This window comes from Prionailurus viverrinus, chromosome B4, assembly GCF_022837055.1.
Source record: "Prionailurus viverrinus isolate Anna chromosome B4, UM_Priviv_1.0, whole genome shotgun sequence".
Classification (NCBI taxonomy): Eukaryota; Metazoa; Chordata; class Mammalia; order Carnivora; family Felidae; genus Prionailurus; species Prionailurus viverrinus.
This window is the reverse complement of record NC_062567.1, coordinates 102,897,194-102,918,564: the sequence shown is the minus strand read 5'-3', so window position 1 is coordinate 102,918,564 and position 21,371 is coordinate 102,897,194. Positions and strand designations below refer to the sequence as shown.

Here is a 21,371-nt window from a genome sequence, read left to right as displayed (position 1 = left end):
ATAAAATATTTATAAAAGGAAAAACCTAATTTCTATATTTTTCTAGTGGCTTATAAAATATAAAATATTTATAAAAGAAATATTTATAAAATATTTATAAAAGAAGAATGAAAGAAAGAAAGAGAGAAAGGAGAGGGAGACAGACCAAGCCAGTCAAGGGTTTATAATTTCATGTGGCCAATGATGTCAATAAGCCTAGGGACAACCTTTTATCACATGTAAAAGGCTGCCTCCAAAATTCTATCTTAACTGCCTTTGACACAGCTGTCCCATATGATACAGAAAACAACCAATAGATCAAGTTAATAAAACACCACTTGATTTTAGTTCTATCCACATTTCAAATCGATTTCATGTCATTTCAAATACGCCTTTCATTCAAAAGAGTTAGTTAAGTCTGTTTCCATTAAATGGACAAGTTGTACTACATGCAGATTTCCAGTTGCTCCATTACTTTAAAGTAATTCCTTACCTCCTATGGGATTTGTTTTTAATTCCCAAGGAACATAAGGATTCATGAATCAATTTTCTCCATACAATCACAATTATAGAGAGATGTGGTTGAAATAAAACTCAAGGGCAGCTAGTCTAAGATAACTAACTGATCTTACTTTCAGTCAGTAAGAGGTAGAAGCTACTGAAGAAGAAAAAAGTAAGGCACTAACGTTCTTCTAGAATTGCAAATATGTTAAAATATCTTAGAAAGCAGAGAATGGTATAGAAAACTTCAAATAAGCCTCAAAAGTGCACTAATTTTACCTATAGCAAGAATCTAATATGAAATAATATTTTTCATATTATAAATGGTTCCGTTCAGAAAGATGTATATAAGCTCTTACCACTATAATTTGAAGAATTATATTTTGGGCTTCTAAAAAAATTTGCAAATATATGACATTTCTTATCTGTCCTTTGTTTAAAAATAATAATTTAAACAATTTCCTTTAATTTTTTTAATGTTTATTTTTGAGAGAGAGAGAGAGAGAGAGGCAGATACAGAATCTGAAGCAGGCTCCAGGCTCGAGCTGTCAGCACACAGCCCGATGTGGGGCTCGAACTCACGAACCACGAGATCATGACCTGAAGCTGAAGTTGGATGCTTAACCGACTGAGCCACCCAGGTGCCCCTAAACAATTTCTCTTAAAATATTCCATATAACATACACATTTACACTGATTTTTTTGTATTTTTTTGGCAAAACACTGATTATAATTTGTGCAGAATATTAGTTTAAGTAACATAAAATGATAACCAACCAAATTAATACCATTTTTGTGAAATATAAGAGAATGCAAAGCCTCATTAATTTATTACAGTGTAATCTCTACAAGAGTAGGTTTTTCTGCACCCCCATGTCTAGAAAAACCTAGCACAGGGTGTTCAATAAATATTTACTGCATAAAATAAATAAAAAATAGTTGATTTCTGTTTCATAAAAACCTTGTTGAAAAATATAACTTTCCATGCTTGAAAGAGGATCTTATAGACTCAATTTGAGATTCAATATTTTGTGTATATAGTATTTGTGTTGTTTTCTAAATAGTTATTTTATTAGTGTAAGTTATAATTAATTTCTATGTTTTTTAAAATTAAAACAGCTTTAAATATGGAACTCTATAAACATGACACCCTTGCCTTTGATATGAAAGACAAATTGAAATCTCATCCATTATGCTTTAAAGAAAATGATAATCTTTTTTCTTTAATTTTTTTTTTAATTTTTTTTTAACATTTATTTATTTTTGAGACAGAGAGAGACAGAGCATGAACAGGGGAGGGGCAGAGAGAGAGGGAGACACAGAATCTGAAACAGGCTCCAGGCTCTGAGCTGTCAGCACAGAGCCCGATGCGGGGCTCGAACTCACAGCCCTCACGGACCGCGAGATCATGACCTGAGCTGAAGTCAGCCACTTAACCGACTGAGCCACCCAAGCGCCCCTCTTTAATTTTTTTTACTGTTTATTTTTGAGACAGAGACAGAGCATGAGCGAGGGAGGGGCAGAGAGAGAGAGGGAGACACAGAATCAGAAGCAGGCTCCCGGCTCTGAGCTGTCAGCACAGAGCCTGATGGAGGGCTCGAACTCACAAACCATGAGATCGCGACCTGAGCCGAAGTCAGACGCTTAACCGACTAAGCCACCCAGGCGCCCCAGAAAAATCATAATCTTCTAATATTTGACAGCAAGCAGCCTAAGCTTCCTTTGACCACAGCAGAGGGGAAAACACCCAGTTTTACTATGCTTTTAAAGGAAGTAATACGTAAGAACAACTGATTATACTTAGTCTTCTCTCTCATTAGGCTGAGTGGCATTTGCTCTTCCTATCCAAAACAAAACTAAGTATCATTACAAGGAACAAAACATTGCCAGTTTCTTCAGAAAAAGGCTCTGTATATAAATTCTCAGAGTTTCAGGTCTTCCAAAATGAACAGAGATTAAGGAGACATACATGGCAAGGACTGGCCTAATTTAGAGAATATTCAAATTATACAAACACCTACCCCAGGTATTTCTATCTAATACAAAAGATGGCTGCAGCAAACACTGTGCATTCCTAGCATGGTCGTCTTATGTCTCTTCTCAGTGGAAATTTGAAAGAGAAGATTATTTCTTACATGTTAGTCATCCCTGACATGAATCCCCAACTTACCTTTACACTCCAGTCCCAAAACCACTAAGCTCCAGGCAACTGTCAAGGACTGATTACACACAGAATCTACTCCTGCCTTCAACCCTTATCTATACCTAGAGACTTCAGGTTCAAAACAAAGAAAAAAATGCAAATAATTATTTGTGAAAATGTCTAGAAGCAAAAAAACTTGCCCCCTTCTCCTTGGCGCTGCCTGTGGAGATGGCAGCCATCCCCCACTTGGCATCACAGCCACGCTCAGACCTCTGGTGAAGCCCAAGATCATTAAAAAGAGGACTAAGAAGTACATCGGGCACCAGGTGGACGACAAGTCACGATTAAGTGCAACTGGCAGAAACCCAGAGGCACTGACAATAGGGTGTGCACACGATTTAAGCACCAGCTCTTGATGCCCAACGTTGGTTACGGGAGCAACATGAAAACAAAGCACGTACTGCCCAGTGGCTCCCGGAAGTCCCTAATCCACAACGTCAGGGAGTCTGAAGTGCTGCGAACGTGCAACAAATCTCACTGTACAGAGATTGCTCATGATGTCTCCTCCAAGAACCTCAACGTATTGTGGAAAGGGCAGCCCACGTGGCCATCAGAGTCACCAATCCCAACGTCAGGCTGTACAGTGAAGAAAATGAATAGACAGCCTCTGTGCATGTCTTATTCGTGTTAGTAAAACCATAAAACTACAAGCAATAAAAATAAAAACAATAAAACTCTTTTAAAAGTAATCTATTTCTGGGGCTCCTCGGTGGCTCAGCCAGTTAAGTCTCTGACTTCGGCTCAGGTCATGATCTCACAGTTTGTGAGTTCAAGCCCCACATCGGGCTCTGTGCTGACAGCTCGGAGCCTAGAGCCTGCTTCAGATTCTGTGTCTCCCACTCTCTCTCTCTGTCTCTGTCTCTCTCTTTCTCTCTCAAAAATAAACATTAAAAACAAAAAATTTAAAAATAAAAAACAATAATAACCTATTTCTAGCCACTTCTATATCTTACATTTTTATACTATTTCTGTGCTTTTCTTCATCATGTGGAACTATCTCAAAATGTCCATTTCCTCCTCAGAGATCTCAACCCCTTAAATGACTTGCAATGCAACATTCTCTTTAAGCAATGATGCCTTCTGTGCAGTCAAGGAATTTTATTGCAGTTATTTCCCACCTCCTTGTAATGTTTGCCATGTAATGTACTATGACTCTCTTCCCAACCAGGTTACAATGGTATGAAAAGCAAGATCTGAGGCTTTCTGTTTATCTTATAAAGTACCCAGCATGATACTCAGTACACTCTCAAGAAGCAATTTATTGAGCTGGATTTGGAATTTTCTTCCTTATGCCAATGTATACTACTGGTGACTAGCTGTAATATATATTATTTCATACAATAGATGCTTTCATCTACTATCTAAATACTAGTGTATTTATAAATAATTAATTTCTGAGTCTTATTATCTTCTCTCAGGGTATAAAGTCGATTGAGAGCTCTTTCTTTTTCCATTAGAAAAAAATCAGTGCATAATGGATTAAAGAGTGTAAGAAATCTTGAAAGTGGTGGCTAACACCAAGAAGAGAGGTGATGTAGCAGTTTAAGTGTAACTTGATATACTAATGGGCAAAACTTTCAACTCATACAGATTTACACTTTTAAAAAAAGCTGATTAGGGGGGCGCCTGGGTGGCTCAGTCAGTTGAGCGTCTGACTTCGGCTCAGGTCATGATCTCGCGGTCCGTGGGTTCGAGCCCCGCGTCAGGCTCTGTGCTGATAGCTCAGAGCCTGGAGCCTGTTTCGGATTCTGTGTCTCCCTCTTTCTCTGACCCTCCCCTGTTCATGCGCTTTCTCTCTCTGTCTCAAAAATATATAAAATGTTAAAAAAAAAATTAAAAAAAAAAAGCTGATTAGGGAAAACCCATACACTAAAATGTCAACAGGAAAGAAAAAATACATGTTAGAAAATAAACTGAAAACTCACTAACTCCAAACCAGGCTTAGTAAAAAGGCTTATTATAATATCTAAACAAAACAGACAAGAAAAGATTACGTAAATTATAATTTTGAACTGAATTTCAGATGTAGCAAGTAGCAGTGAGGAAGAACACTGGATGGGAAAGTGGAACATCTACTACAAGTTTTGCTTGCACTACAGAGGGTCTCCTCTAGAGCAGTATACAGAGCGTGATCAGTAAATGTCTGAACAAGTAAATGGACAAGTGAAAGAAGAGTGCATAATGCTTGATTATTAATATATTGTAAACACATTTTATTGTGATCTTAACATGATCTTATATATAAAAATAAAATTACATTGGCAACTACTTTTCAGGCAAGCACTATAATAAAATCAGGGAAATTTTTTTTTCATGTTTATTTTTGAGAGAGAGAGAGAGAGAGAGAGAGAGAGAAAGAGAGAGAGAGAGTAAGTGGGGAAGGAGCAGAGAGAGAGGGGACACCAAATCCAAAGCAGCCTCTAGGCTCCGAGCTGTCAGCACAGAGCCCAATGCGGGGCTCAAACTCACAAACCGCGAGATTGTGACCTGAGCCAAAGTTGGACACTTAACCGACTGAGACACCCAGGCGCCCCTGGGAAATTCTTTTTTGAAAGGATACGAGTACACTAATTATATCTTCGGCCACTTCTTCTGAAACATTTCAAAAACAGTTCATGTCACTTTTTAGGTCACTTAATTTCTGTGGTGTTGAATTTTAAGGACATTTTAGCTCAATTTCTATTAATAGTTTGTATTGCTTTTTAATCCCCAGAGACCATTTAATCCCCATAAACCATTTTTTAAAGATTGATTCTAGAGATGCCAGCTTCTACATCCAATTAAAATTTATCCAAGTCTCAAGTGAGACTTGAAATTTCTTAAAGCCCATTATAAGAAAGGGCTAATAACTTTCAGATAGTTACAAATATAAATGGGATAATTCTGTTTTTTATCATCCATATTTATTTTAAATAGTTTTATTTTACTCCCTCATATAGCCACTTACATGCTGACAATTGCTTTCTAGCCCAAGTCTCAATATAAATGTATTTGTTACGATGACTCTACCGCTTGTTATACCAATATTCTGTTATTGATCTAATTATGCTGTCCCAGAATAAATTAATCTGGACATTTTGTATTTAGTAGTTATTTCAGTGAAGGTGGATTTGGCCTCATACGATGCTCATCCATCCATGTACCTGTATTCAATTTGGCCACACATTCAGAGGCCATGTATAATTTATCTAATATCCCAAAACAGGTTTATGGAATATTATTTACATCAGCTACAGAAACATGCCTTGCCTCAAAGATTACCATTCTGGAACACCTAAGTCTACATTTAATGCATTATGTCTCAGATGAAACCTACACTTCCCTATCAACTGTATCTTATAGAGATAGTACTCACATATGATATGAAAAGGAAATTATATTTTCCCAGAAGTCAACACTGAAGGAAACCATTCATCCTTCTTTTTGCTCCATTATGAACAATACAATCTAGAAGCTTGTTCCCAATACTCTGGTTTAAGCTTCTCTGCCCCTCCATTCTTCTGTCAAAGAGTTAATGGTCTGGAAACTAACACTTAAATGCACTGAGTAAACTACCTAATTAAAGGAACCCTAGGTGAATCCTTTCATAAAGAGAAAAATCATTTGGCTATGAATACAATCACCTCCTTATTTGTCTACTTCATAGGCTTACAAATCATATATGGAGTGAGGCAGCACATTTGTATCCTAGAATATTTCTGAATATTTCTATTAATTATTGAGAATCTGAGGATCTACATCCCCTTCCTGTTTGCCAAGCTCTCAATCAATCATACAAACTAAATTCCTGTTAGGAACTGAACAAGATTCTGTGCTAGGTATCATAAACTTATGGGTAGATTTTCTAAGAGTGGATAAGACATGTACACAATCCATATATTTAAGAATGGCGTATGTATATCCACATTCTATATTCTTCTCCCCCTGGGAAAGAAAAGAAATAGAAATCCCAAATACCAAGTATAAAATAAATAGAAATGCCAAATACTATCATTTGAATATTTATTTGGCCCTTGTAGGGAAGTTGAGGAGAAATTTAACTTTGGCTGCCATGGAAAAATCATCCTAACTCCTAACTCCTTGACTTAAATAATTTTAAGTGTTACTGTATTTGTGTGACTAATTGAGTCCTTTCTTCTTTCCTTTAAAAAAGCAGAAAGAGTAAAGGAAACAATCTTTTGAAACCTTTATCATTTGTGAAGTGCTTAGGTTGCTGTTATCTGACAATCTTTAACTCAACTGCACAAAATTAAGGACTGCCTTTCAATTTCTCTAGATTTTACACCTCTCTCTACATGCCCACACGCCCTGCTCCAGACTTTGTTCATACACTATAATGGCTGAATTGTAATTTCTCTGTTTACTTCTGTCTCCCCTACTACACTGCATATACTTCAAGGATAACTACCGTATCATTCATCTCTACAGTCCCCAAAGCAGCACAATACAGACCCTCAGTAAAGGGTTGGTGAGTTACTTTTTTTTTTTTTTTTAATCTCATGTAGCATCACTGATGGCAGCAATGAAAGACCAGAGCTTTAAAAAAAAGTGGAAAAGCAAATATGCAAAAGGGCAACTTGCTGTGTTTACACAGGGTCCCTGTCAAGTTACAGATCTCGTTAACCAGTTCTGTATGGTTAACCTGTTCTATATCTATGGTTAACCTGTCCTATATCTATGGCTCTGAAGAATGCCAATTTCCAGTGTCTTCAAATGCAGGATATCTCATAAAAATGGAGCTCCAATCAAGGCACCTGGGTGGCTCAGTTGGTTAAGTGCCCGACTTTGGCTCAGGTCATGATCTCACAGCTTGTGAGAGTTCAAGCCACAGGGGGGCTCTGTGCTGATGGCTCAGAGCCTGGAGCCTGCTTCAGATTCTGTGTCTCCCTCTCTCTCTCTGCCCCTCCCCTGCTCATGCTCTGTCTCTCTCTCTCTCCCCAAAATAAATAAACATTAAAAAAAATTAATAAAAAATATGGAGTTTCACTTAAAGAAATTTCTGGAAAACAGAATAACTTACTCCTTCCACAAATTAAAACTACAACTTAAACTTGATATTATTTGATCAATAGGCATCTAATGAGACCTTACTCTGTAAATAGCCCTTTTATACTCAGGTAGGGATAAGGCTGGGCAAAAGAGGAATTTAAGTAAATATTTAATTAAGCAGCTATTATGTCACAAGCATAGCTTGTCTTTATTATTAAAACCAAAATTTAATTATCACTGCTTTATAAAGTTTCCAGGGGCAAAAAGGTAACATTACTTAATTATAAAATTCAAGATTTGTCTTTCAGAAACTTCAGTTCCAAGCAACAAAAATAATCTACCAAGATGTTTCAAATAAAGAAATTTTTTAAAATTTCAAGAAAAACATCGTTATAAGTAGCAGTTCTCACTTTTTAACATTTACAGACTCCTTAGCTCCATATACTTTGATCTGGAACCCATGGCTCTTGGTCAAAGTGCTTTCTGAAAGGTGGCCAACCTCCTTAATCTCACAAGAACATTTAAGACGGTCAACTAATGCACCATTTATTTATTTATTTATTTATTTATTTATTTATTTATTTAGAAAGAGAGAAAGAGAGCACACACGCACATACGAAAGGAGGAAGGGGGGGCAGAGGGAAAGAGAGAATCTTAAGCAGGTTCCATGCTCAACCTGACTTGGGCTCAATCTCATGGCCCTAGGATCATGACCTGAGCCAAAATCATGAGTCAGACACTCAACGGACTGAGCCACCCAGGCACCCCTGCATTCCTAAAATTCTCCCCTGTATCATTCTCTGTGACACAGCACTCCTCTTTTCTGCTCGAAGCTTATTTTCTCTTCTCTTCTGTTTTCATTTCATCTTCCACATCAGAAAGCTTTTAACTCTACGGTTTCTTCAGAATACCATCGACCCCATGGAACTCAACTGTCTTGTCTTGTCTTGTCAAGAATGAGTCCAATATCTACAATACTAAGTCTCTCATATTTCCACTTGCCTTGTTAGTTATATCCAACTGAATGTCATGATCTCATAGTACCCACTCATATTCAACATATCTAAATTTTAACATCTTCTTCCTGTATTCCTTACATTTACTAATGGTACCCAGTTTTCCCAGAAACTCTGGATCACACCACTGGGGCCATCTTTGATCCCCTCTCATATCTAACCTGCATTAAATCTCATTGACAACACTTTTACAATATTTCACACCCCTTGTCATTCTCTCCACGTTCCTGCCTTCATTAACGACATTCAGGCCTCACATCTATAAACCAGGAATACTAGAGGAGCTCCTTCGAGGCTCTCCCCATCACCATACCATCTTCTCAAGGTATTCTACACTGTCAGACCAGCCTCCCCACCACAGCACCAGCCTCCCCACCAGCACTTCACCTTTGTGTATGTCATGCCTTTTCCTCAGAATTTTCTTCCTCTTCATCCTGTTTTCTTTGTCAGAATCAGTTTCATCCCTCAAGGAAGAAAACTAAAAAAGTTTCCTTGAGTTCTCCAGTTGGGAATCAGTTCTTTTCATTCAAATGACTTCTGTCTACTTGTCTTATGTCCTTTATTACATTGGAAGCTTTCCTTATCTCTGCCCCATGCATACGGCCTCATACATAGAAGAGTCTTAAAAATGATGGTCAAATATTTTAGAAGTTGTTAAAACCCCTGCCTCCCCTTTAAAAAGTTTAAAAATAAACACAGTCGATAAAAAAAATACATAAAAGTTACAAAAATACAGCCTGGTACCCTGAACTTCCATTAACACTCCTTCTAAGCATGCCAACGTGTGTTTCTGATTTAACCCCCTCTTTGTTGTTTAAAAATGATCTACAACCAACGGGGACAGCTCTAAGCCACACACAAACAATTTCCATATTTCCAAGTAAACGTTAACGGGAAAAATGTGCCTGTAGAAGATTGGACTCTGCCAGTTAAAAATCAGCAAGGACAAACCCTGGTTTCTCCCTATGCCTGCAAAAAGCGTGGACATGACATTTTTATTATTTCATCAGTGAGAAGAAATCATACATTTCCAAGTTCATGGTGTGAGAACACTAAAACTACTACTAGAATTTTGGTGGCAGGGTGGTTATTGACTAGCATTTACTACTTAGGAACTTAAGTAAATTCTGTTTATACTTTTTTCCTCCTTTTCCTCCAATAATCTGCTCTCATGACAAAAATGCTCTGAAAAAAAAAACAATGAATGAAACTTAAAAGAGAAGAAAGAGGCTTGATGCCCAGCTGGGTGCCAAGCGCTGAGATCAAGTATCCTGGTACCCAGACACAAAATCTGAAAGGGGTAGAAACCCTGACAGGGTCAGGGACCACAGCAGACACAGGCGAGAAGCACTGCCAGGTAAGGAACCAGCTGTCTCCCCAAGCTCTGGGAAGTGCCTGCTTCCCAATGTCCGCAGGAGCAGCAGCCTTTTTGGTGGTTTTCTTATTCCCTTCAGCTAGTGTGCTGATACGACGGGTTAGGCAACGAACTTCAGAGTTTTCGGGGTATAATCTCATTTAAGCTGCAAGCAATCCTCTATGAGAAAGGTATTAATTTCACCTTCAGTTACAGATTTAGAAGTTGAGGCTAAAGAGATTAAGCAGTTTACCCAGTATCACACAGCTGGTAGAGCCAGGGTTTGAAACCAGGTTATATATATATATTTTTAATGTTTACTTATTTATTTTGAGAGAAAGAGAGAAAGAGCGCACAAGCAGGGGAGGGGTGAGAGAGACAGAGAGAGAATCCCAAGCAGGCTCCACACTGCCAGCACAGAGCACAATGCAGGGCTCAAACGCATGAACCATGAAATTGTGATCTAAGCCAAAATCAAGAGTCAGATGCTTAATTGACTAAGCCACCCAGGTGCCCCTTGAAACCAGGTTAAATTCTTAACCCCTCTGCTTTATGCTGACAAACATATACTGATTTCTGTTTACTTGCTTTATCATCACTATTATTTTCTTACTTATTTCTATTTGTGTCTCACAAAAGGCCAGGACATTTGACTTCACCTGGGATTCTGTGTGCAGACATGTGACTGTTCAAAAGGTATTCTAGGGGGTGCCTGGGTGGCTTAGTCAGTTGAGAGGCAGACTCCTGATTTTGGCCCAGGTCATGACCTCATGGTTCATGGGACCGAGCCCCATGTCGGGCTCCACACTGACAGAACAGAGCCTGTTTGGAATTCTCTCTCTCCCTCTCTCTCCACCCCTTCCCTTGCTCGTGTGCACGTGCGTTCTCTCCCTCTCTCTCAAAATAAATAAACTTAAAAAAAAAGGTATTCCACTTATTTCCTCATAAAAGCAAGAAAGTAAGACATTTGAGCACAATGAACTGAGTATTAATCACAGCAATGGCGCTGATCACAATTGGTAGATTCATCAATGAGGTCGAATAGTTAGGTGTATGCCTATGGGCCCAAGACGCTTAACAATACTGCAAGCCTAAGGCTGGCATGTGTGGTGGTTAAAACTCACCATGATGCTTCTTGATATCCATCATTGGCACAATGCCCCAGCAAGCAGCTCTCAGGGGTTTAGCAGCAAAACCCTTGTTCAGGTAAAACTGTGTTCTCTCATAAAAGATATGTAGTATCCTTTTTTTTTTTTTTTTACATTTATTTATTTATTTTTGAGAGACAGAGACAGAGCACAAATGGGGGTTGGGCAGAGAGAGAAGGAGACACAGAATCTGAAGCAGGCTCCAGCCTCTGAGCTGTCAGCACAGAGCCTGATGCGGGGCTCGAACTCACGGACCGCGAGATCATGACCTGAGCCAAGTCAGATGCTCAACTGACTGAGCCATCCAGGCACCCAAGATATGTAGTATCCTAATCCCCAGTACTCTCGAATGTGACCTTGTTTGAAGACAGGATCCTTACAGAGATAATCAAGTTCAAATGAGGTCACTGTGGTAGGCCTTGATCCAATGTGACTGGTGTCCTTATAAAAAGGGGAAAATTGGACACCGTCACACACAGAAAAAGAATGTCATGGGAAAATGAAGGCGGAGATCAGGGTGATGTTTCTAAAGCCAAGTAATGCCACAGACTGCTGCCCAAACACCAGAAGCCAGGGGAGAGTGATGAACACATCCTTTCCCCTCGGCATTCAGACGAAATCAACTCTGCTGATACCTTGACTTCAGCCATCTACCTCCAGAACGGGAAGCAATACATTTCTGCTTTTTATACCACTAAGCTGCTGGTACTTGTTATGGCAGCCCTAGCAAATTAATACACCTCTTTCCAAAAACTTAAAAGACATGTGGCCACGGCAGCAAGTATTTCTATTCTACCATATCCTACCTCTGCACTTATTATTCCCTAGAAAATGCTTCTTAGTATATAAAGCTCACTTCTCATCTCTGGGAAATAGCAGGGCACAGCCTTTCTTGCTGCAATAGGGAGTCTGGGAGTAAAAAAGCTAAGTGATTCCCAATCAAAGAAGGCGTTTGCACCACCAGTCTGTAATCATCTGACCTCTGGTTTGTAGGATGGAGTGCATTTTCCATCACAGAGTATATGTTTCATCAGTGTTATTGAAAGTGTAATAATTCTAGGTAAGTTTTAAAGCTGTAGATAGCTACTACAGATAATTCTTTGGTAGTAATTCACCCATGAAAATAGTTTATAAACTAGAATATCAGCTGCAGTGATACACAGGCAGGCAGAAGGGAATGACTTTACCTTACCTTGTAAAAGGGAGGAATGATATTTTTGGTCAGAGTTACAAATATAACATGGGCTTTTCTGAAGGCATCAAGTACGACAACTGCCCTTAAAAGCAATTTTTTTTTCCTGCAAATATTGTCATGGCTTGGATTTGTTTCAAATGCATATTTTCTTTACCTCTGGCTATTCCTTAGCCATAATTTCTCTAAGTAGCAAGCTTTTACAACTTTTATAATAAAAATGAGATCAGTTATATTAAAAAGAACTACTTTTAAAAAAAACTGCTCTACAGACAAAAATTTAGAGACATCCATGGTACCTAGGAATTATAAGCTTCACAGCATTTTTACACAAATCACATGATCCAATCTTCTCACATGAGCCTAAAATGACTTAATATTTCCTGGTTCTACCTAAAACCCTTCAAAAACATGCCATGAATATATGAATAAGCCAGCAACCATTGTCAGATAATTCAAAGGCTGATGAACTACAGTCTATTATCTTAGGAACTGATTTACTATACAACTCATAGAATGCAGAAAATAGAGGCAATGAACTATGTTTTTACATATGCTTTTGACATGACTTCTGTTTTGCTTTTTTTTTTTTTTATCTGCCTAGACCTCATTTCATACAGCAACCAATATATGACACTTGAAGAAAATAGTTAGTGCTTCCTAAGAGACCATAAATCAGGATACCATGGGGTCATTTCTATGAGAAATTCAACCAATCTATTCACTTTAAACAAGAAGGCTTATTCTTCTGAAGTACATAAGAGTGACTCTCTGATTTATTAAACCATAGAAGTGTAAGGACTGCCTTCGTGAATTAAAAAAACTGACAGAGATGATAGCCCTCCCACCCTTTTATTGAAATTATAATTAGCAATACATAACCTTACAGCAGCAACTAGGCCATGTAAAAAATAATAGTTCATCAAATTATTTTCCAATGATATAAAAAAGCCAAAATCATTTGCAGAACATCTACGGTGTTATAAGAATGGCAATCAGTGTTGCTGAAAACAAGGCAGGGAAAGTAATGAACTCTATAAAGTATGAATACTATAGTATAAACAGCAGAAGTTCAAAAGACGACTAAAAACTACTATTTCAGGTACTCCAGTGACATAAATCATAGCATGAACCACCCAACATTTAGCCTTGTGTTACAGAGACATGACCTCAAAAATATTTATTATTACGGCTGTTATTTTGAGCTGCTCATATCTACTCGTATAATAACTGAAATAGCATTTCACAAAAGCATGAGGCAGAAACCTCCATATCCCCATTTTATAGGCGAGAAACTGAGGCTTCAAGGAGCTAAATAACTTGCTCAAGGTCATAACTGGTGGCTGCTAAGGTGCAGACCCCGCACTTACATCCCAGACTCCCAAGGTGACCTGCTCTTGGTCTTTAGACCGCTCGGCTTCTTCACAGAACCGGCCTGGGAAGAAAGGTAGCCAGCCAGAAGTTTCAACCAAGGTTCAGCCAAGAAAGCTGCTGAGGAGAATGCTTACAACCTCAGAAGAGGCCCTTGAAGGAAATGCTGAAATTTATACTGGTGGCCCATCTAGGTTGGGCATGACTTGGGCACCCCTGATGCAGCCCCAACATCATTTTGGTGGAGGAATCATCCTGAGGTCAGCCACAGAACCCCTACCACGGGGCAGAAGACCACAAGAGTAGGATTCATTCCACGCCTTCGAGCTGTTTTCTATTTCTGGGTAACAAAATATTTGACAATCAAATAAAATGCATATTCTTGGCTGTTGCAAGTATTTGGCTACATTAATGGTATATATGGGGAGGAGGGACTGACAGGAAAAGGTAAGAGACTAAATAAATTCAATATACATCTATAGAGCTACATTTGTTAAGCACTCACTAAATGCTAAATATTGTGCAAAGTGCTTTCAAATACACTAATAAAGGAGAAGTAAAGGGAACTTTACTCACCAGTGATTTCTTTGTGCCAGGGACTGTTACGGACAGTTAACAAATAAGAACACTGAAGTTCTCAGAGGTCAATCACATTTGTCAAGGTTGCATGGCTACTAAGAAGCACAGGATCTAAACCCAGTCCTATTTGGTTTCATTACCCCACTAGGCCATACTATAGAAACACAGTGACTTTTCAGGACTTCCAGAAAGAGTTCTGGAAGACTATGAGATTTCAAATATACCCATCCCCTTGGCTCTAACTCATGAAATGGGCATATTTTTCAACCAATGCTGCATTATTCAATAATCTGCATCAACATGGTCCTTTAAAGAAAGAAGAAAGAATGAAAGCTAAATCATGTGGTTAATGTATACTGAAAATTAAACACAAATAGAAGATTCATCACCTTTCCTCACAAAATCAAGTTTACCTTATCAACTAAATGTATACTACTCTTCTAAAAGTCTTTGCCACCTACCTTTTTAAAGTCTACTCTCCAGTGGTTGCAAGGTGGCAAACATAACTTCTTAAGATATTATTTTTTTGGATACATAGGATCATGCCTAACTTTAGAAAAACACATTAAATTTAACATATCTCCCACATAGTACTTTATTAAATATGTTATGCAGAATGTGTGTGTACACACAAATGTATTTTTTCCCCTTAAACTCACCACCCTAACAAAGCTATTCTTAGACCAACTAAAATTAAACTGCTGGATTAGGCTGAAGTTATTTTTATCAATTCTTTTCACCAAAAGATAAAGGAGGCTGTTGAGTAAGTTAAAATACATGTAAAGGACCAGAAATAATTAGTCATTACATGTGCATTATATGTTAGGGTAAAGCCTACCAGCTTTCCTATAAATTTTTTCTCTAGTAAAACCAGAAGCCAAAGGGTTCAATTTAGCACCAGGGCCTTCAGCTGGTGTCAGTCTATTATAAAACTTATGTTTTACAGCAAATAAAATCATTCTTCAGCCTTGTTTCAAGATACCTTAGTAACAGGCTCTATTCCCCACCCCCGCCCCACCCCCATAGCTCTCAATGCCTTCACTGAAATTCAGGGCTGAGAGAATCTGGACAGTCACCTTGGCTACAAACACAGTCTCCTCCCAACAAAACTTCCCTTCCACTCTCACTAAAATCAAGCAACTCAAAAGGAGGCTCTCATCCGCCTCATAGACACACATATATCTTCTATGTGGTTAGCACTATGTTTCTGGTGTTCAGAACACATCCCGTATTCTAACACACCTTATTACCTCTGAAAGGCCAAAATGGTTGATAATACATAAACCTAAATCTACAACATAAGAAGGGGAAACAGGGTAAATTATTTAATCATGCTTCCAACTATAAACCTGTGAAACCAGTATTTATTTATTTTTTTAATGTTTATTTGTTTTTGAGAGACAGAGCACGAGCAGGGGAGGGGCAGAGAGGGAGACACAGAATCTAAAGCAGGCTCCAGGCTCCAGCTGTCAGCACAGAGCCCGACACGGGGCTCGAACCCACAAACTGTGAGATCATGACAGGAGCCGAAGTTGGCCAGGCCACCCAGGTGCCCTGAAAACCACTATTTATTTAAGGCAACCCAATCTCTACCCCTCAGACACAAATACGAGGCTAATACAGCATCAGGATATCAAAGATGTCACTGAGAGTTTTCTACAGTATATGGAATGTATGAAAGAAATTACCAAATACAATTTTCTCAATTTCTTCTGGTTCAAGAGCATCCTTTCTTAGGATCCTAAGCTCCTTTTCTGTATCTCCTAAAAGGTTTCTATCAGTATCGCTGCTACCTTCCCTGTCTGGAATGTTTTCTACAAGGTAGAGACTGTTACCAGTAGCCTTGTGCAGGACTATTCACAAGGATCCTGTGATTACTGTCTCTTTGGCAGATGGAGAAATTGAAACTTGGAGTAGGTAAGTAATATGCCTGAAGTCCAACAATCCATAACCAAGGCAAGTCCCTCCAGCTTCCCACTCTAATCTCTTAACAAAGATACTTTTGAGAGGTGGTTAAATTTACTTTATCAAATTGGAATACCATATAATACAGTAATTGGATTACCATTTTCCTGTCTTCATAATAAAGCCTTTATAAAAGGAAGGAGTACCAGTGATTTCTTTCCACCTAAAACACCTCTTTCATACCTAAGTACGAAAGTACCACCTCTGGCACAAAAACAGACACATAGACCAATGGAATAGAATAGAAAACCCAGAACTAGACCCACAAACGTATGGCCAACTCATCTTTGACAAAGCCGGAAAGAACATCCAATGGAAAAAAGACAGCCTCTTTAACAAATGGTGCTGGGAGAACTGGACAGCAACATGCAGAAGGTTGAAACTAGACCACTTTCTCACACCATTCACAAAAATAAACTCAAAATGGATAAAGGACCTAAATGTGAGACAGGAAACCATCAAAACCTTAGAGGAGAAAGCAGGAAAAGACCTCTCTGACCTCAGCCGTAGCAATCTCTTACTCGACACATCCCCAAAGGCAAGGGAATTAAAAGCAAAAGTGAATTACTGGGACCTTATGAAGATAAAAAGCTTCTGCACAGCAAAGGAAACAACCAACAAAACTAAAAGGCAACCAACGGAATGGGAAAAGATATTCACAAATGACACATCGGACAAAGGGCTAGTATCCAAAATCTATAAAGAGCTCACCAAACTCCACACCCGAAAAACAAATAACCCAGTGAAGAAATGGGCAGAAAACATGAATAGACACTTCTCTAAAGAAGACATTCGGATGGCCAACAGGCACATGAAAAGATGTTCAGCGTCGCTCCTTATCAGGGAAATACAAATCAAAACCACACTCAGGTATCACCTCACGCCAGTCAGAGTGGCCAAAATGAACAAATCAGGAGACTATAGATGCTGGAGAGGATGTGGAGAAACGGGAACCCTCTTGCACTGTTGGTGGGAATGCAAATTGGTGCAGCCGCTCTGGAAAGCAGTGTGGAGGTTCCTCAGAAAATTAAAAATAGACCTACCCTATGACCCAGCAATAGCACTGCTAGGAATTTATCCAAGGGAGACAGGAGTACTGATGCATAGGGCCACTTGTACCCCAATGTTCATAGCAGCACTCTCAACAATAGCCAAATTATGGAAAGAGCCTAAATGTCCATCAACTGATGAATGGATAAAGAAATTGTGGTTTATATACACAATGGAATATTACATGGCAATGAGAAAAAATGAAATATGGCCTTTTGTAGCAACATGGATGGAACTGGAGAGTGTGATGCTAAGTGAAATAAGCCATACAGAGAAAGACAGATACCATATGGTTTCACTCTTATGTGGATCCTGAGAAACTTAACAGGAACCCATGGGGGAGGGGAAGGAAAAAAAAAAAAAAAGAGATTAGAATGGGAGAGAGCCAAAGCATAAGAGACTGTTAAAAACTGAGAACAAACTGAGGGTTGATGGGGGGTGGGAGGGAGGAGAGGGTGGGTGATGGGTATTGAGGAGGGCACCTTTTGGGATGAGCACTGGGTGTTGTATGGAAACCAATTTGTCAATAAATTTCATAAAAAAAAAAAAAAAGAAAGTACCACCTCTTTCGACCTAAGACAAAATAAAACTGTAAGATACTTCTCCTTGAAATCTTAAAAGCAGAATTCACAAGAGGTACAGCCCCCCACCCATTTGTGGTATCAATATTCTCTAGGTGAGTGTGGCAGGGTTTGCCCTGTTCTCTGAAATAAAAGCCACTAACAATATACGCAATTTATTTCCTCTGACACAAGCCCTTTCTGTGTGTGAGTGGGTGGATGGGGTGGAAGAGGGGAAATGTGCATCATTTATACCTCTCAAAGACAAAAGAGGGACCAAAGCTCAATGACAGGCAGGAAAAAGAGCGAGGACAAAGGCTAAAGGGAGGAGTCAGAAAGAAGGGGCGCGCCCCAGGAGTCGGCACTAGCTGAACAAATTGCAGTCCTGTGCCCTGTCCCCCACGCGGACTGAGGGCCGCGAGTCGCCCCAGGACCAAGTCACATGTGCCCTCTTCTCACGCATCAACAGACCCTGCGCAAATAACTGAATAGCTGCAAGCAAGTGACTATGGCACCCTGGAGCCATCAAATTGTAAAGACGGTTTTCTATCAGAAAGCTGAAAATCAAATACGTGAAGTTTACATTGTGGGTATAAAGCAGCTGATGCTGAAAAACTTCCCTAGAGATCAAGGAAGCATAAAAGTTAAGTCATTTTCCCAAGTCCCATATACAGTAGATAAGCCTATTAAGAACATTGTAAGCTATGCTAATTGGTTCAAGGGTTATATATCTTTTGTTCGTTCCAACTGAGCCTTCACACACTGCAGTGAATTGGGGAGAAAGACAGTGTAATAAATCTATCTGAAACAAAAAGCATTAGAGTTTGAAAGATGCTAATGAGCGCCAGGGTTCCAACTTGAAAAACTCCCATTCCCACCCCCACACCATATTACTAACTCCTAAGTCATTTCTAAACTGGCACAGGAAAAAGACGTGTAGAAATTCCTCAAATCCTCAGGCTGTTAATTCCTTATGAGAGTTAATACTTCAAAAGTGAAATCCAGTGTCATTTGAGGTGGTAATACTAATTTAGTCATTTAGAATGAAAGCATGTTCTTCTGCATGTAAAATATTAAGGATACATTGGACTTATGTCACCGGAAAATGAAAGCAACATTAATTAGATAATGCTTTTTAGAAGTTATTAGTTTCAAAGTAAATTTGGAAAATTTAGAACTGAAGATGTGTTTAAATGTTACCCCCCCCCCCCAAAAAAGGACTATGTTTTATTTTGGGATAAAGATTAAATAAACAAAAACTACACAAAATGCAAAGTCTTTGACAAGGGTTAAATATTATTTTGAGAGTTTAAAAACTAAGATCTGGAAGGTGAAAGAGAGGGGGCCTAAAAAAGAAAGTAATACTGTTCCATCATCGCATTACAACAGTTAGGTTTGTATAAATAGCTAGATAATGAAGAAACGGTAAAAACTATTCAGAATAATTAACCATATTGCTGTTATGTAATTAAACACTGAAATGGCTGCATGTGTGTATCCATTCTGTTAGAGGAGCTCTGCTAATGTAAAGATAACAATACAGACACTTAGGAAATCACATAAGAGTTAGAATGACTGTATAACATATATTAACCATGTTTTGAAGTCTGATTTAGCTACTCAGCACATTTCAATTTATCATAATTAAAATGCAAATTGTATACATACTACATGGTAAGCACTCTGTATATTGAGAAAATCAAAGATGCATACGGTAATATTCATCTCCTGACCTATCATGTGAAAAGAACATGTAAAGGTAACACTGAGGACAGAAGGGGGAGAGGGAGAGGCTGTTTAACGGGTACAGGGTCTTCTCTGGGGGTGTTGAAATGTTTGGGAACCCGATAGAGGTGGTGATTGCTCAACATTGTGAAAGGGACTGAAAGCCACTAATTGAATAGTTTCAAATGGTTGATTTTATGTAGTGTGAATTTTGCCTCAACAAAATTATACTGAACCTCCCTGAGAGAATCTATGATAGGTGCTTTATACAGAACATCTCATTCAGTCTTAAAATTGTGCTAAGATATTATTATCACTAGTTTTAGATCAGAAAAACTAAGCTAAGAGTGGACACACATCTAGTAAATGACAGCAGACAGATTTTAAATCAAGCCTGTTCATATTCGTTCTACTATATTTTGCATCTGAGGGAATTCACCAAGCATGGGGATTGGGGGAGGGAAAGAACATTCTTGATAACTCAGAATAGCTCAGCAAAGTACAGGACATGGAAGTAGATGTCATGTGGTGAAAATGACAAGAAGTCTAGAACAGTGACAGTTGGGGCAGGTAGGTGATGAAGACAAAGCTTGGAGCAGGAGCTACTGAGGCATGAGGCTGTCAAAGGCCCTATGTGCCTGGTAAGGAGGATGGACTTTATCCCACTGCTGACACAGTAGTTCTCAAACCATAGGGTGTATGAGAATCACTGGAAGGCTTCATAAAACAGGTTTCTGATTCACTTGGACTAGGGTGGGGGTCTGAGAATCTGCATTTCTAACAAGTCCCTAAGGCTGGCGATGTTGCTGGTCCAGTGACTATAATTTAAGAACCTCTGGCCTATAGAATAATCACAGGTTTTTAATTAGGAGAGCAATTTGATTCTATAAATATATGTGCAACATTTTATGTAAGATTACTGGCAGAGAACAGACAAGAGTTACTGAAACAAAGAAAAAAAATAATGAAAACATCAACTGGGATAACCATGAAAGTGGTCACAAGTAAAGATGCTCCAGAGATATGGCTATATTAGCAAAGAATAAAATACCCTAGCAACATGGAAAGTTCAAAAGCTCAAGAACTGGAATTACATAACATGGGAATAGACTTCTTATTGAAATGGACAATTCATGTATAAAGAACAAAGATGTGACATGCTTTCTAGCCTAACTTACAAAGCAAATGATTAAATTAAGGCAGGCACCTACACTCAGGTATAAGAATCAGATATGCTACTTACACTCAGGTATAAGAATCAGATATGCTACTAATGCAAGTGGGAGCTATGCTCCTTACCATAAGAAAAGTGGTGAAAAGCTTTTCTTCCTGATAAACACCAACTTCCGAAGGGAAGGATTTTGTAACTTCATGCAGGATAACTTCCAGGACTATGGCCTCTGTCCATAGCAGAGGCATAAGTCTCCTAGTGAAAGGGCTTTCTCATTAGAAAAATCTAATCATGTGTTAGCTCTGTCACTGAAGGATGCTAATCTTGGAAAGAAGACTACCATATTACTGAAGGTTAAAATATATGAGTAAGTTTCCTTCCATCTCCGGGACAGAAGCATAACATACTCAAGATGACTTGTTTATTGGCTAAATTTACAGTCTTCAGAGAGAAGCATCTGGTCCCATAAGACAGAAACCCAGAGATAATACCCAATCTCACCCACGTCATTGGACTGGTATGGATGGGTTCATTCGACTGGCTCTCCCGAACAGGGGTTAAGTGGCAC

General features: G+C 38.8%; 1 protein-coding gene and 1 pseudogene across 2 annotated transcripts in view; one reads left to right on the top strand and one right to left on the bottom strand.

Moving 5' to 3' along the window:
* The window catches only part of TMTC2 (transmembrane O-mannosyltransferase targeting cadherins 2), a 416,958-nt gene that overhangs the window by 304,020 nt on the left and 91,567 nt on the right, over window positions 1-21,371 (bottom strand). The gene's annotated exons all lie outside the window — the stretch shown is intronic.
* LOC125169803 (60S ribosomal protein L32-like) lies at window positions 2,800-3,283 on the top strand (annotated as a pseudogene).